This window comes from Eschrichtius robustus, chromosome 11 (genome assembly GCF_028021215.1).
Source record: "Eschrichtius robustus isolate mEscRob2 chromosome 11, mEscRob2.pri, whole genome shotgun sequence".
In the NCBI taxonomy this organism is placed as follows: Eukaryota; Metazoa; Chordata; class Mammalia; order Artiodactyla; family Eschrichtiidae; genus Eschrichtius; species Eschrichtius robustus.
This window is the reverse complement of record NC_090834.1, coordinates 93,798,602-93,814,392: the sequence shown is the minus strand read 5'-3', so window position 1 is coordinate 93,814,392 and position 15,791 is coordinate 93,798,602.

The window sequence follows — 15,791 nt, the reverse complement described above, 5'->3', positions numbered from 1 at the left end:
TCCAAGGTTAAGGAAACCTTAGGGAGTGAACTGTGGGGTCCATGACCAAGATCTTTCCTTTAGAAAGAATAATATCCTGTTTGGAGTCCTCAAGATCACCTTCAGGTTCAGTGACTTTCTAGAAGGACCCAAAGAACTCAGAAAAGCTGTTATACTCAGGGTTATGGTTTATTACAGGAAAAGGATGCCAATTAAAATCAGCAATGGAGAAAAGTGTCTAAAGCAGAGACCAGGACACACCAGGCACAAGTTTCGAGTTGTCTTTTCCAAATGGGGTGACATGGAATGCCAGTATTACTGGCATTAGATATTCAACCTCCAATCTCCCAGAGTCAATCTAATATAACATGGTTTAGGACTCCAAGCGAACAAAAACAGACACTAAGCATCAATCATATTATTAGCATAATTTTTCTGCAGTGACCCAAAACCTCAGGTATACAAAGACTCTCTTATCAGTCAACATATTCCAAGAGCTCAGAAGTTTATCTCCCAGGAGTTAGTCAAGGGCTAGTCCTGAAGACTTTTAGAAGGTGCAGGGTTTTGGGCAACTCAGGCCTATTAAATTAACTCTTTACTGAGCTATCAATTTGAAAGTTACCATGAGGAAAAAGGGATTCTGGACTCTGGGAAGGCGGTGCTTATAGCAAGGGCCACAGGGTGCAGAGCAGAAAAGCTGTCAGCTTACTGTGTCTGAAACCCCACAGGCCTCAGCTTAGTTCTGTGTGGAAAAGTCTTGAACATTTACAGGTGAATTAAAAGAGCTTTGCAATGGATCAATCATGTTATGAAGAATGAGCTCCTCATCCCCTCTCACACTTGTTTCTGAATCCATCTTTAATATTTTCCTTTATTGCCAAAAATAAGGCATCTAATTCTAGTATCTGAATCTAGCAAGGAAAGAAAAAAAAAAAGGACCGATTTCTAACTCTAGTAGGATTGCAGTGTCCACTTTGTTAGATACAGTTAGATTGTATAGAGCTTCAACTCCAATTAGAAGTAAGAATCCCCTGCTTTTGAAAGCAAGGTGAAAAAAAATACAATTAGAGAAAATTTTATGAAACTGTCATGCTCTAAAAGTCACAGACTACTCTGGAGACAAAGATAATATTATGGATGAGAGCAAGTCTTCATTGGTGAAGAAAGAACTCATTCTCCTAGACAAGTAGAAAAAGAGAATAAAAGTTGTTAAAATGATTCATAACCAAAACTACTCTTACAATGGTTCTTGTCAATTTAATCAAACCAAGTTTGCTTCCAAAGAGAGGTCTAATCGTTACTGCCTAATTGTCACTGAAAGTGGACACTAACCCTTAGAGTTTTCTGATGCTTACCACATTTCCAAGGACTTCCCTGGTGGTCCAGTGGTTAAGACTCTGTGTTCCCAACGCAGGGCGCTTGGGTTTGATCCCTGGTTGGGGAACTAAGATCCCACATGCCACATTTCCAGAAACATCCTTAATGTTCAGTGTATCACTTAATGAGACCACAGCTATCCTGATTGTTCTTCAGGGAATCAGTTCCAAGAGAAAAGATACTATTAGTTGAAACAAATTAATTTGCAATTGAAAAGGGAGTGTTGATTTAAATTATTGTTGGCACAGTATACTCATTTAAAAATTTATTCACTCCACACAACAATATCTGCTTATTCAGATGTTATAGTCACACAAATGTCACATGCTTGCTCACATATTTCTGGTCAGTGCTTTGCACGCATGAAAGTTGTAACTGCTGAATCTTTATCTACTTATGGAATCAGCTACCTATTGTAGAGAATTGCTATTTTTTTCTTTCTTCTATAGCTGATAGAACATGGCTTCTTGTCTTAAGAGGGTTATCTCCTCAGCCATTGTAAGGTTCCAACATTTGTTTCTCATCTACATTTGTTTCTCAGTTGTTTTTTGGTTTTTTTCTACAGATATTTGACAAGAACCAAGTCTAAATCATGGGAGCTGATTGATTTGTCTCCAAGAAATGGCACATCTTGGTAATTTTCTTTAAGTCCTTGAATGTATTTCAAAGTTCTCTTGGTCCTACCATTTATCAAGTATCTTCTTTTACTCAACATGCTCTCTCTCTCTCTCTCTCTCCATCATATTTACACATCACACATACACTCTGTTTTTCTACCTCCAACTACTTAGAATTATCTGCTCCAAATCAATAACAATGACTTCAATAACATTACAGCTGGAGGCATTAAAAGGCCAATTAATTGTAGCTCTTTACTATATTGCAAAGATTCTTGTTAGTCAACTTGCATCTGTGCTCTCAGTCTGAGGATAAGGGACCTATTGGAACCACTTAAGCAAAAAATGACACTGACCTCTCTTATTAGAGGGACTTTCTTTTCTCTTCTTCTTCTTCTTCTTTTTTTTTTTTTTCTTCTTAGAGGCTCTTGATGGAAGAGACAACTCTGTTACTAGGCTTTACGTTTGAACAGCAGGGACATCCTTCCCTGCTGCTGCCGGTCAAGTACCCTTCATTAGCTCTTTACCCAATTAATATTCCTTTAAAAATTAAAGTTATTATGTATGCAGTGATCTCTCACTCTTCACCATTCTAAAAGTTAGCTTCCAACATATTGTTTGTACCTTCACCATATGTTGGGGTCAGTAGATAATGATCTTCCATTCTGCAAAGCCTTTGCAGGAAAGATGCACGTGCATTTTTACATTTAAAGTGGTCTGATTTAAAACACTAATTAGCATTGCTATTTTTGTAGGAATTAGCATATCTGTTATTTTATTAACTGGCTTGAATAGCAACACACTCCCATCCCACCAAGTAAGGCATATCTCTGAAGTGTTGTTCTCACATTTCAGGTTCATCTCTGACAGGCAGGCAGACTTAATCTGTCGGGCTTAACATGGTTGAAAATCTGGAATTTGGCTCTTTGAATACTTGAATTGGCCAATGGTGCTGGTTAATTTTGAGGGTAAATCTTAGCTGCTTATAATTATTTGTACCCATCTGATTAGGTGAGATAAATGTATTCTTTTGCCCAGTACAGTCAAGTTAGCTGGATGTGTTCATAGGAATGATTGGTTTCGGAAGACCCAAGGCACATGGATGAATTCATGCTAGAATTTGACATTATGGACTTCTGGGAGATAAACTTGCCTTTGGCAAAGAATTTTCTAAGGCAAGTGTAAATATTACTCAAAGTCCATTAAAATGGTGGAAACAAGGAAAATCAATGAAGTTTTAATCTGAACTGCAGTTACTGCAGTGGTCAACCAAATCTAAATCAGGTTTTGTTTACATATGTAAAATCTGGATCAGTTCTATTAGAGTGGCCCCCCTTTCAAGAGAAATATTCTTTTTCTGCCATCATTAAAATTTAAATATAGTATTCACAGCGGTAAGGATTAGTCTCCCCTATCAGGACAAATTTTGGGAATAAGGTTTTATTGGAGTTTCTTAGGAATGTCTATATTCATATGTACCCCCAACCTATTGATTAGTTATTGGTGGTGTGATGAAGTCAGCCAGCTAATAACTCTTTAAGAGGATTACCACTTCTCTTTGTGAAGGGTTAAGTATCATAATATAAAACAGAAAAATAGAGGACAAGCTAGGTCAGTCATCATGAAACCAGGTGGCATGTGCAAGTTAAAGATGTGTAGATCTTGTTGTAAGATAGATGCTATAAAATCTACAGGAATATGGAAGGAATTGGGACTGGAAAATTGTCACCGCAGAGAAATCCATGGTCCATAGGTAATTGCACATATAAAGAGACTGTAAGTGTAGAGAGATTGTGTCACTCTAAGAGTTTCTAGGGCAAGAGAAGCAAAACCAAGTTCTTCAGCCCTACATTTTATGGCCAGTTACTTAGGCACAATTGTTTCCCTGATGCTAACATTCTGTAATAAAAACAATTTCTTTAGATTGATGAGCCTAGAGAAGTACCTCACCTTATTTTCTGAGCATTGAATAGTATTTGGTCCAAAAGGCTCTAACAACTCTTGAGCTCTTGCTGCCAACTATTAGTTTTCATTCTAGTGGTGGTGACTTCTACGGAAAAAAAAGAATATAAGAACTAAATTTTGTTTCTACTTCAGGTTGGATGGCTGGGCATATGACTTTACATTTGATCTCTCCACTTGTAAATCCCATTGAATAACAGTAAAAATGTACACACAGGAACAAAACCTTAAAAATATGAACTGGATGATGGAACATCAGAGTATTGGAAATTTTGGTGACTCCTGAAAACAATAGGCAGATGAAATATATCAAAGATTAAACAAAAGTTACTGCTAGCCAGCATCTACAGAATATTCATGCCAAATAGCCTTTGTCCTATTTTCACTTCTGTAATTGCAATAGCAGCATTCACCATCAGTTTAAAAAAAGCGATATACTCTAAAAATTGAATGATCTATCTTGATCAGGCAACAATTTCTAGTATAGACTTAAACTTCTGAGAATAAAATCACTCACATTTTGGTCTACCTGCTTCCTCCTTGCATCTGAAAATTAATATTGAGGATTAATACTTTTTAATAAAATGTATACAGGTCCGTGGAGAAAACCCAGTGGAGTGCTGTATTAGGTTCCTATTGCTTCTGCGACAACTTACCACAAACTCAGTGGCTTAAAATAACACAAATTGATTATTATCGTACAATTCTAGAGGCCAGAAGTCCAAAGTGAGTCGTGATGTTCTAAAATCAAGATGTTAACAGGGCTGCATTTCTTCTGGAGGCTCTAGAGGAGAATTTGGTTCCTTGTTTTGTTGTTGCTGCTGCTGTCATTTTCCTGGCTTCTGGAGGTCACCTGCATTCCTTGGTTTATGAACCCCTTGCATTTTTAAAGTCATCAATGGCTAGTAGAATTTTTCTCACACTGCATCACTCTGACACACTCTTTTGCCTCCTCTTCTACATTTAAGGACCCATGTAATTACATCTGACCCACCAGATAATTCAGGATTACCTTTGTTTTAAACTCAGTTGATTGACAACCTTAATTCTCTTTGTTACTTTAATTTCCCTTTGCCATGTGCTGTCACTTATTCAAGGTTGCATGGATTAGTACATAGACATTTTCCAGAAACCATGATTCTACCTACTTCAAAAGCTAAATGTATAAATCAACTAAGTACTTTGTCCACAAATATGAATTAACAATCAAGATTCTTTTGGACAAAAGAGCAAAAATATCAAGGTAAAATCAACAAATGAAACAATTGATGCCAAAGGAAACAGTAATCATTCAGGAAGCACAACTTAAAAATATTATAATTAATATATATCATTGATGTTCTCACAAAGTATTTAAGATATTAGCATCATAAAATAAGAATAGACTGAAAAGAAAAAGAAATGATCACAAATTGAAAAGGTGTCTTTATTAACTAAAAATATGACAATCAAACAATGATGAAGGAATTGGGAAAACATGTTAAGAAATTTCCCAAAACATAAAGTGAATTGACACAGCTCTGGAGAATAAAAACCAAAAACTCAGACAACTGATGGGTTAATTCAGGAGGAACAATCAATCTAATTGGACATTGAGAAAGAGAGATTAGAGAACAGAGAACTTATAGGGGAAGAAATACAGAATAATAAATGAAATTTCTTTTGGTTTCATTCTATTCCTCTTCTTGCCTTCAATCTTCCTTTTATTTTTCTTTGCTCTATAGCATTAATCACCATCTGTGATTTTATGTAGTAATCTGATTACTGGTTTATTTTCTCTATGGCTCAGTTATGACGTAAGCTCCATGAACAGGGAATTAGCTTATTTTGTACCCCAATGTAAAGTTCTCGCATAAAATTATGCTTAACACATAATAGAGGCTCAATAAATATCTGTTAAATGAAAGAATTTTTCAATTTTGCTTAATAGTAATTGTGTGTCTGATGAAAAAAGATAATCTCTGTCTCTTTTCTGCTTCTCAATTCCCCCACCTTCATCCTAGAGAATTTGCACTTCTATTATGAAGCTGACATTTGGGCTTCCCTTTAAGTCTTAAGGATTCTATGCTGCTATTCCTAATGTTTAATAGGCTCCATATTTTAAATTAAAGAGATTGGCATGCTTGTTCTGAGTGTCAAATGAAAAATTATTTGGACACATGACTTCCATGGGTGCCCAACCCTCAAGTATGTCTTGAAAGGGGAAATCAAGGAGATATCTAAATCCTTAGCTCCAGATTCAGAGTTTCAATAACTTGATATTTTCCAAGAGTAGACACTTACTTAACAACACTACGGAGTAAAAAAAAAAAACTTTCCCTCTAACCTTCTATGTTCTTGGCTGAGAAACCTCCTTTAATAAAAATGACAGATTAACAAGAGAAAAATAAACAGAAGTTTAATAACATATATACACATCTTGTATACATGAGGGATACCCAGGAAAGCTGAGTAACTCCAAAATGGCCCAACCATCACCTTAAATGCCATCACCTGCTAAAGATAAAAGAAGATGGGGGATAGGGAAGCCAATTATGTAAGGCTATCAGGAAAAGCACAGTAAACAAGGGTAAGGTTGTGCAGATTTAGGTTTTTGCCTTCTCCATTGATAAGAGTTTCTAGAGACTTAGTCATCCTTCTCTTCCTGGTGCAGAGAGGGAGACACCCTTACAAAGGAATTTTCTCTTATCAGTGTAATTTTCTCTTACAAAGGGTGACTTCTAGTTGGTGTTCAGAGCTTCTCCTGTGTCCGCTGTTTTTTAAAAATAATCAGCTCAAAATAAACCTTATGCCAAGGAGGCATATTGGAGGCATATTTGGGAGTAGCAGAATCTACTCCCCTTCAACACTTACAGTGCCATAATAGGAAGAAATTATAAAACTTCCAAAGCCATAAAAATATTTTCTGAAATTATCAGTCTTGCTTACTGTCTTTTAGTCCTATAAGCCAAAGCATCACTAAATGAGTGCAACTGGAAGTATGTGACCCCCAAAGCCTGCACCATTAACAAATATTTTATCTACATTTTTCTAACACAAAATTTGGGTTGGTAGAGGTGTGGGAAATTATATAATACAGTTTCTGTATTCTCTCCCTTGATGTTAGCTAAGCCTAAATTGTAATAAAAATTGCACTTCCCTTCAACTTTGGCTATTCATTAGCAGGATTGTTTATTTAGGTTAGAAAAGATGAGACATTTTATTGCTGTTAATCATGTTTTTTTCTTTTTTTTCTTTTTTGCTTATTTGTTTTGTTTGTCTTCTGTTTAAGCAGCATAAATGAAAAATGTGAGAAGGCACCTCTTGGGCACATGATAATACTAATCTGTGTGGGTATTCTGGGATAGTTCTACTAATGGGAAATGAATTTATTGTTCATTTCAGGAACTTTTCAAAAATCCATTTATTTGAACACCATACAACTCAATTTACTCTTACTAGCATAAATATCCCCTTCCCAGGACAATAGCTAGTATTAAAAACCATTTATTCTTCAAGACTCACTTCCAAATTCTGCCTTATTCTGCCCACTAATCCTTAACTCTTATTCACTAATCTTCCCAATCCTGATCAAGCCCCTACCTAAAACCACACCCTAAAACCTTCATTGCCCCCCTGTTCAAGGCCCTACTAAGAATTTGCTAACTTACTAAGTGAAGTAAATAGCTTAATGTATTCTTAAGTCCCTTTACATTGGTACACCGAGCTTTTAGATACAGAAAAAAATAAATAATGTGTCTCTTAGATGAGAAGAAAAGTCTCCCCGAAACTCCCAGTTGCCAATCAGTCTCTTAGGGATAAGACATCAGTTATAAAAGCCCCCAGAAGAGATCTGCTTTGCTTCAATCAAAGAGACTCAGTCACATGGACAGAGCTTTGAGTCTGGGACAGGGAGGTCTTCTTGAAGAATTCCTGATGGAGGGGTGGCCAAGTTCTCTAAAGTTTTTCACAGAAGAATTTGCCCACAGAGTTCTCAGAATTGGGAGGCTGGTCTAGCCCATCGTGCTGCCCTTATTCTGTTAACTCTTGAGAGCTGAAATAAAAGTGTGTTGTACTCTAATCTACCACATTTCCTGTAACAGTCAGGAACTAAGAAAAGGTAGGAAGAAGAAGTAATGAGTAAGTGTGCTTGAATGATTTTTTTTTTTCATGTAAATCATTATCTTATACATGATAATAAGCAGAAGTTTTGCAGGAACATTCAGAGGATAAGAAAAAGTACCCTTGGCAGGAGCCTTAGAAGAAATGGGAATCACCAGGTGATTTTTCATCTTTCTTGCTCACCTCCCGTCCATAGAAGTACTTTAAAATAATATCTTATTTTCCTTTCCTCTCATTAAGAACCTAAAGAGGTTTTGGAGGTATAGTACTTCATTACTTGAATAAACTCCCAGTCTTAGGATTGTATGAAGCCAGCCTTACATATTTAAAAAAGACCTCCATTGAGAAACCAGTAAAGGCCTGTTCAATAATTCTGACAGATGTGCCCTGGGAAGACCATTGCATTACAAATCAGAAATGATCACAACTTATAAATACAAAAACATATGTGGTTACCTGTGAATGAATATAAACATGACCCAGAAATAGGCTGAATTTTTTTCTCACAATTTGTGTATTTTTTGAAATATGTATTTAATATATTTTTGAGCACTTTGTTTTACAGAGGTTGTGCTTTGACCTTTTGACAGAACAGATCTGAATCACTAGGCAGAGACTGGAAGTTGAAAGTTTAATATTAAGCCTGTGTCCCTCTGTAGTCACCATTATTCCTCTCACAGGAAGAATAAATGGAAACATTGCAGAAGTGAGAGGAGATAAAAAATCCATTGCATATTCAGCACAAAGAAGATAAGCATTTTCTGGCTCTTTCAATCAAAGAGACTCAGTCACATGGACAGAGCTTTGAGTCTGGGACAGGGAGGTCTTGTTGAAGAATTCCTGATGGGGGGATGGCCAAGTTCTCCAAAGTCTTTGAAAGCACAACAGATTCCCTATTTTATATACTGTTACAGCAGAACATATAAAAATGAGGAAAATAGGAAGTGTTATTTAAAGGATATTTTTTTTTTCTACTTAAGAGATTCCCTTAAAACTGGGTGTTTAGTTTTCCTTCCATTGAAGCCCTTTAACAGAGAAGCCACGATCATCATATTCAAAATGCCTAATTTCTTTGGGAGCACAAATACAAATATGTATCTTGAGTAGAGAGGCATCTCCTCTGATCCAGGAAAATTATTGATCCAGGAAATGATAGGATGTGATCTGGTACCTCTTCTTAGAAGTAAGTATTCCATAGAAAATGTATGCACAAGGAGAGCATAATATATATAACATCATTGGGATGGAGCCCAAAAGAGGGTAATGAAGCAGCAAAAGCCATAGTGTAACAAAAGGAAAGAGGATAATGAAGGAAAGAAAAAATACTGTTTAGGAAAGACTTAAACAGAATTCAAGTGTGTAACGATTTGCAGTCAAGGGAGAAAAGCCCTAGTAACCTATAACTGGAGTAAAGTGCAGAGTATGGTAATATGTCCTATAATCACCATAAGAAAAGACAAAAACAGTCACAGACCAAGTTAAAGAGGACATGAGAGTACAACTGAGATAATGAACTAAACCCTTTTTTATTGGATGATTAGAATAGATACATTTTCATTTGTTTTGCTTTGTTTGATCTGCCAGTACCTTCTTGGAAACTACTCTTCTCCCTTCTAAAATAAAAGTTTTTTCCTATTCATTTAGTTTGGGGTTGATTCCACCTCTCCTAAATCCCCCAAATTGATGCAGTCCTGACCAGTTTAAACTCTCTACATCCTAGGCTGTGTTCAAGGGTTGGTGCATGACTCAAGCCAGGGAAGTCAGAGGTGTCCAAAGGTCTTTACCTGAACTATTAACAAAGACAACTTTTTTTTTTTTTTTTCTCTCTCCAGGTTCTCTAAGGTAGGGGCATGTTAGACTATTGTTCACCATTACATTAGCCACTTGGAGACTATGTGTCTAAGCAATGGAAAAAGAGACAGGGATCTGGTGCCATTATTTGTGACCTTTTAGTCATACCTAAGCTAGTCCTACTCGGAGAATTCAGTTATGTGAGCAGATCTATTGTTTTTCATTCAACTTGAGATGGTACGTATTCAGTTCTTGTGTTCACACTGGGAAGTATACTGACTTCATCAATGATGTTTTGGTGATTAATGATAATAAAATATATTGATGAGAAAACTAGGTCTGCTTTACCAAAGGTCCACTCTTTATAATGGGCATTTTGTTTTCTTCTTTAGGACTTTACTCCAGAATTCACATTTTGTTTTCATGTCTATCATCTAACAAAATTATCCTTTAATCCTATCTCTAAACCCATTTCCAGCCATCCTCCAGTTGTTTGTTTCTACACACACACACACACACACACACACACACAATCTTCTCAACAGAGTTGTATATGTATAGCTTCTTCAGTTGGTAACCTCTTAATCACTTTTTAACCCACACCAATTTGACTTACATCCTTACTACTCAATTAAAATCACCTCATCAATGCAACAACTACCATGTTGACAAACAAATAGCCAATTTAATAATCAGATCCTCCTTTTACTCAACCTTTCAGGAATACTTAAAATAGTTGTTTATATTTTCCTTAAAAGCAAATTCTTAAATCGAAATTCCTGTGTACCAAACATGTTCTAAGAGCTCTAAATATATTAATTTAATACCAAACCACTCTGAGGTTGGTAAGATTATGATCACCTTTTACAGAAAAAAAAATTGAGTATCACAAAGAGAGTGAGTAACTTTCTCATGACTATCCACTTGGCTGGTGGAGATTGGATTAGAGCCCAGGCATTTGGGTTGCATTCTGTCCTTTTAATCTCTACGTTGCATTTTCCTTTCATTTACCTTATACTGACTTTCTAGATACACTTTCTTCTCCTGGTTTCTGGCACGAAACAACTTTCTGATTTTTTTAAATCAGATATTCCTTCTCTATTACTTTATTTTCCCTTCCTTTCTGTGGTTGGTCGTTAATTTTGGAATGCTACAGAGTTCAATTTTAATCACTCTGTCTATATAATCTCCTCAATCAATCTCATTTAGTTACAGATTTAGAATATTAGCAATTTACTACTGAATCTCAAATCTATATCATCATTCCTGAGATCTCCCAGAGTGCCATAGGCATCTTCTCTTTGAAGTATAATAACATCGTAAATATAATCTGTCTATGTCTTCAAAACCACAAACACCCAGTCAAATGAAATACATAAAATAAAGCATGTTCCTTCCATAGGTTTCTCCACGTTTGTAAATGACCCCACCATCCATCAAGATCATTAAGTTAAAAAACTTGAAGTCACCTTTATTATTTCCTTTTTCTCATCTTTCACATGCAATCCATATATCACTGTTTGTTCTACTTCCAATATATAGACTCCCTTTACTTTTCTCTATCTCTAGTGCTATTATACGGCTGGATAGTACCAGACTCTTAACCAGGCTCCTTGCTTCTGTGCTTGTTTCTTGACAATACATCTCCTCATAGTAGCCAGTGATTTTAAGAAAGAAAATCAAATATGTCATTCACCACTGTTTGCTTAAAGCCCTTCAATGGCTCCCCTTTAACTTAGAATAAATGCCAAGCTCTATACAAGGCTCACATATGCTCTACCTTCTGCTTACATCTCCTGTCTTATCTCCTTTGCTACTCTCTTCATTTCAGCCATATTTATTTCTTTGTTGATTTTCAATATGTCAAATGTGTTCCACATTGAGTCTCTGCACTTTCTATTTTCCTCCTCGGATAGCATTTGCTCATTTTTCAAGTCCCAGCTCAAATGGCACCTCCTCAGAGATGCCTTTTGTGACAGTCTCTATCAGATAAACCTGTTTATTTTCTTCTTAGCATCACCACAGTTTGTAATTACATTATTTATTTATGCTTATTTATTTATTCTCTATCTCCTAAACCCAAGAATGAAAGCTCCATGGGGGCAGACAATGTCTATTGTTTTTACAATTTTATCTCCTGTACCTAGAACAACACCCTCCATAAAATAATTACTTTTTAATGAATAAATGGATTAAATGGTTTTATAAATTTAATCTAATTAACTTTCACAATCGACCTCTGAGACAGAAACCGAGGTTCTGAAAACTTATTTATTTATTTATGTATTCATTTTTTTGACAAGGCACAGATCTCATGAGGGTTAAATCTGTGATAACAACTCTAATTGTGATGATTTTTCTTAAATAATTGTATTCCCAATTGAGATACATATTTTTAATCGGTTTAAATGGAGAATTTGACACCTTAGCAGGGGGAAACTGTGATACTGTAAAGTATGTGTAACCTGAGTTTTTTTAAGTTTTCTGATTTTCTGGGGTAACTTTCTTCTTAAATATCCAAAAAATAAGACAAACAAACAAGCCAAAGCTCAAATCCAGCGTTCTAGGTGAGGGCAGGAATAAATATAATAATAATAACAATAATATTAATAACAGTTAACACATGCATATGTATTGTCTGGTGCCAAGCAGTGTTCTAAGGACTGTGTGTGCTTAGATACTCATGCAACTTAAATCTAGCCCCTCTCAAATATTTTCAAAGCCTTCATGAAAAGTGTCAATGTATCCTATTTGCCACTTGCCACCTTTTATTCTGAGTAGCTGTGCTAGGTCTTTCCTCTATTCACTCTCTCTTCCCCAGCATCTTGCCACATACTCCTCCAGCGATTTCCATATGCTTTGCTCTAAAGCAGCGATGTATCTCCCATGTTCATTTCTTCAAAATATATAACAAAAGGTTATGCGGATTTCACAAATTTCACAAAGGATCTAGAATACTTGGAGGACAACTAGAAGAAAAGAAAGGAAAGGAAAGGAAAGGAAAGGAAAGGAAAGGAAAGGAAAGGAAAGGAAAGGAAAGGAAAGGGAAAAGGAAGAAAACTTAAACTGATTAGCTCTCATTGCTCCAAACTCCATTAGCTAAAATGAGTAATTAAGAGTTCTTAACTTGTGCTCTCTCTTCTGTGCTGCAGAGCACAACTCTTATTCATTTCAATTTTGGGGGTTTAATTTGCAGGTGATACTTGAAACTAGAACTTAAAATGAATAAATTTATAAGCATTATGACTGATTATTTGTTTATTTCTTGTTACCAGTTAAAGGCAGGAGAATGGATGCTGGGTGTGGACCTTACCTTGTCTGTTGAATTCCGTAAGAAATTCCAGTCTTGTAGAGGAAAGTGTTGCTTAGGATTTAGAGGAAAAAATCAGTTGTATGGATTGGGACATCTTGTTAGGTGGTGTATAGCCAACACATAGTTAACCCAGAGATCTTAGTTAGGTCTTTGGAAGAAGACTGAGAAGCGTTTACACTTGTTAGTATATCACATATCATTCACATGAGTTGTACTAAATTGAAGAAGGTTAGCCATGCAAGTACAAGCATGAGCAACTTGACTCAAGTGTTTTGGAAAAAAAATTTGAATGGTTTGTGTCCTCTTGCTCCTTTATTACTCATCCAAGAAAGTTTATCGATTCAATTTGCAAACTAGAGATTATTGCTAGCTCACTCTTCCAAAAGAAGCTGTCATCTTAACACAAATATACACGCCTTCAAACTATTTTGCTTCACAGCTTACATCATTCCATGCCACCTCTTGAACCTATAAATAAACATCACCCTAGGAGCAGCAATGTATTTTGGAGCAATTAAAGGGCACTGATAGCTCATACTGACGTGGAAAAATTTGTGAAACTTATGAAGACCTGGAATTTTAGTCTGCATGGATACATTCAATGGTGATAAAGTGAGTTAGCTGTTAAAAAAAGGCAAATCAGCTTTAGAGAAATTCAGGTGACTTAGGTAAATCTGATGAAACTTTAATCCAAAGCCATAAAACAAAGATTATTTAAAATTGACATTGACTAACAAATTATAATGTATTTAATAATCTTTAACTTGCGGTGAAAACAAAGGTTTTACACACTAAAGGTAAAAGAAATTCTGAGGAGATTCAAAACTGTTTAGACTTCTTAAATTCTTCACAAAAAGAGCCCCATTTAACTATTCTTGACCACAAGGGCAGTAGATGGACTGATATATGATCCAAGTCATCTTCTGCACAGATTGGTTCCAAAAAATATTTGTGAATTTATGTTTGAGGAAAGTGTGTCATTTTTTTATGGCATTAAAACTTCAGGTAAAGATAGACTTCAGACATATATAAAAATAAAACTTCAAAGTAATTTTTTGGAAGATGATGGAATTAAAGTAAGATGTTTACTGGTAATAGCACTAAATAAGTAGTTTCTGAAAAACTAAACTAGTTACTATGTCAGTTGGAAATATGCAGTCTTCGAATGAAAATTTGATTTATTTATTCATTTGATTTATTATATTCAATTATTTACAAGTTTGCTCTTAGAATTTTTTCCAATAATTCAACAATACCTAGGCTTTGTCTCAAATATAGGTTAAGTGTTCAGCTTAGATTTAATTCACTTCCAAATCTTCTATATTTAGGGCAGAGGTTTTTTTGTAATCATATAGCCTAGACTTCCAAAAGAAGTTGGAATCCAGAATATTGTCATTTTAAAAGATTAATTCAGATTTATTCTTACAGATCTTTGAGGCTCTGATATTTACTTTTTTATTCATTCATTTATTCATTCAAAAATCTTAGGAAGTGTATACTAGATTAAGCCTCCATGTTTCTTTTTATGAGAGATCAAAGACCTGGAAATCCCTACCTTAAAGGGATTTATTTAAGTCAAGAAATATGGTGTGGATGGAATGATGTAGCTGAATTGCAATGAGTTCAAAATTCTTTAATGAAATATGAGATTGTGATATGATCAAATTAATATTTAGTGGAAAGGAAATGAAATACATTTAAGATGCTAAAATTTGTATGTACCCAAAATATTAGAACTATTGAAGTTTGCCAGTTGAGTATTTCAAACTAAGTTAACCTCAGCTGAAAGAAACATAAACCTCTAAATAAAAGCCATTTTGCATGTAATTTTTCATCATTAAAATTGTAGAATTTATAAGTTTTTATATTTATGTATCTATTTAAACAAACAAAAAACTCATTCTGTATTCCTTAGGGTAAAAGTGTTTAAGTCAAAATATTTCCTTCAGGAATTTTGATTTATGTCTTCTAAAGGTATAACCAAAATTCAAGAGTACAAAAAATGTGTCCGCATTTTCTTTGATCAGGTAATAAAAATAGTATTCCACTTTGTACATGTTAAATACACCAAATAAAAAAGAGCTATGTTGTTTAGTCTGTATGTTATCGATTAGTTTGTCTGTCTATACATTGTTAAAATTTACTTATTTATTACTAAATTTTCACTTAATTTTGTGATAAACCTTCTCTCAGCTTTATATGCATTAATGACTTAAAGATCATCAGTTGTGGTTCTTGGCCTAATAAGTGAAAATCAGTAACTAATAAAACATACCATATCAATCAATTCCATTTATTTTATTTCTGAAAATATCAGAATAAAAAGACATGGTTTCGATATTCTTGTAAGGAGATATATTCTTTCTGAAAACATCAGAATAAAAAGACATGGATTTGTTATTCTTGTAAGGAGATATATTCTTCTCTGTTAAGGAGTTATTGAGTTAAAAAACATGTTGACACAGAATCTAGGTATCTCAGGAATGAAATTTTTGTATAGGGGAAAGAGAACTAGCCTTGGTATTACGACAGATCTAACTGCAGAATTTCGTTCTGCCATTACCAGCTGAGCACGCCAGAAACAATTACACCACTCTTAGAACCTTAGCTTCATCCATGGTACTTTGTTTCCAAGCTCAGAAATTAACTTT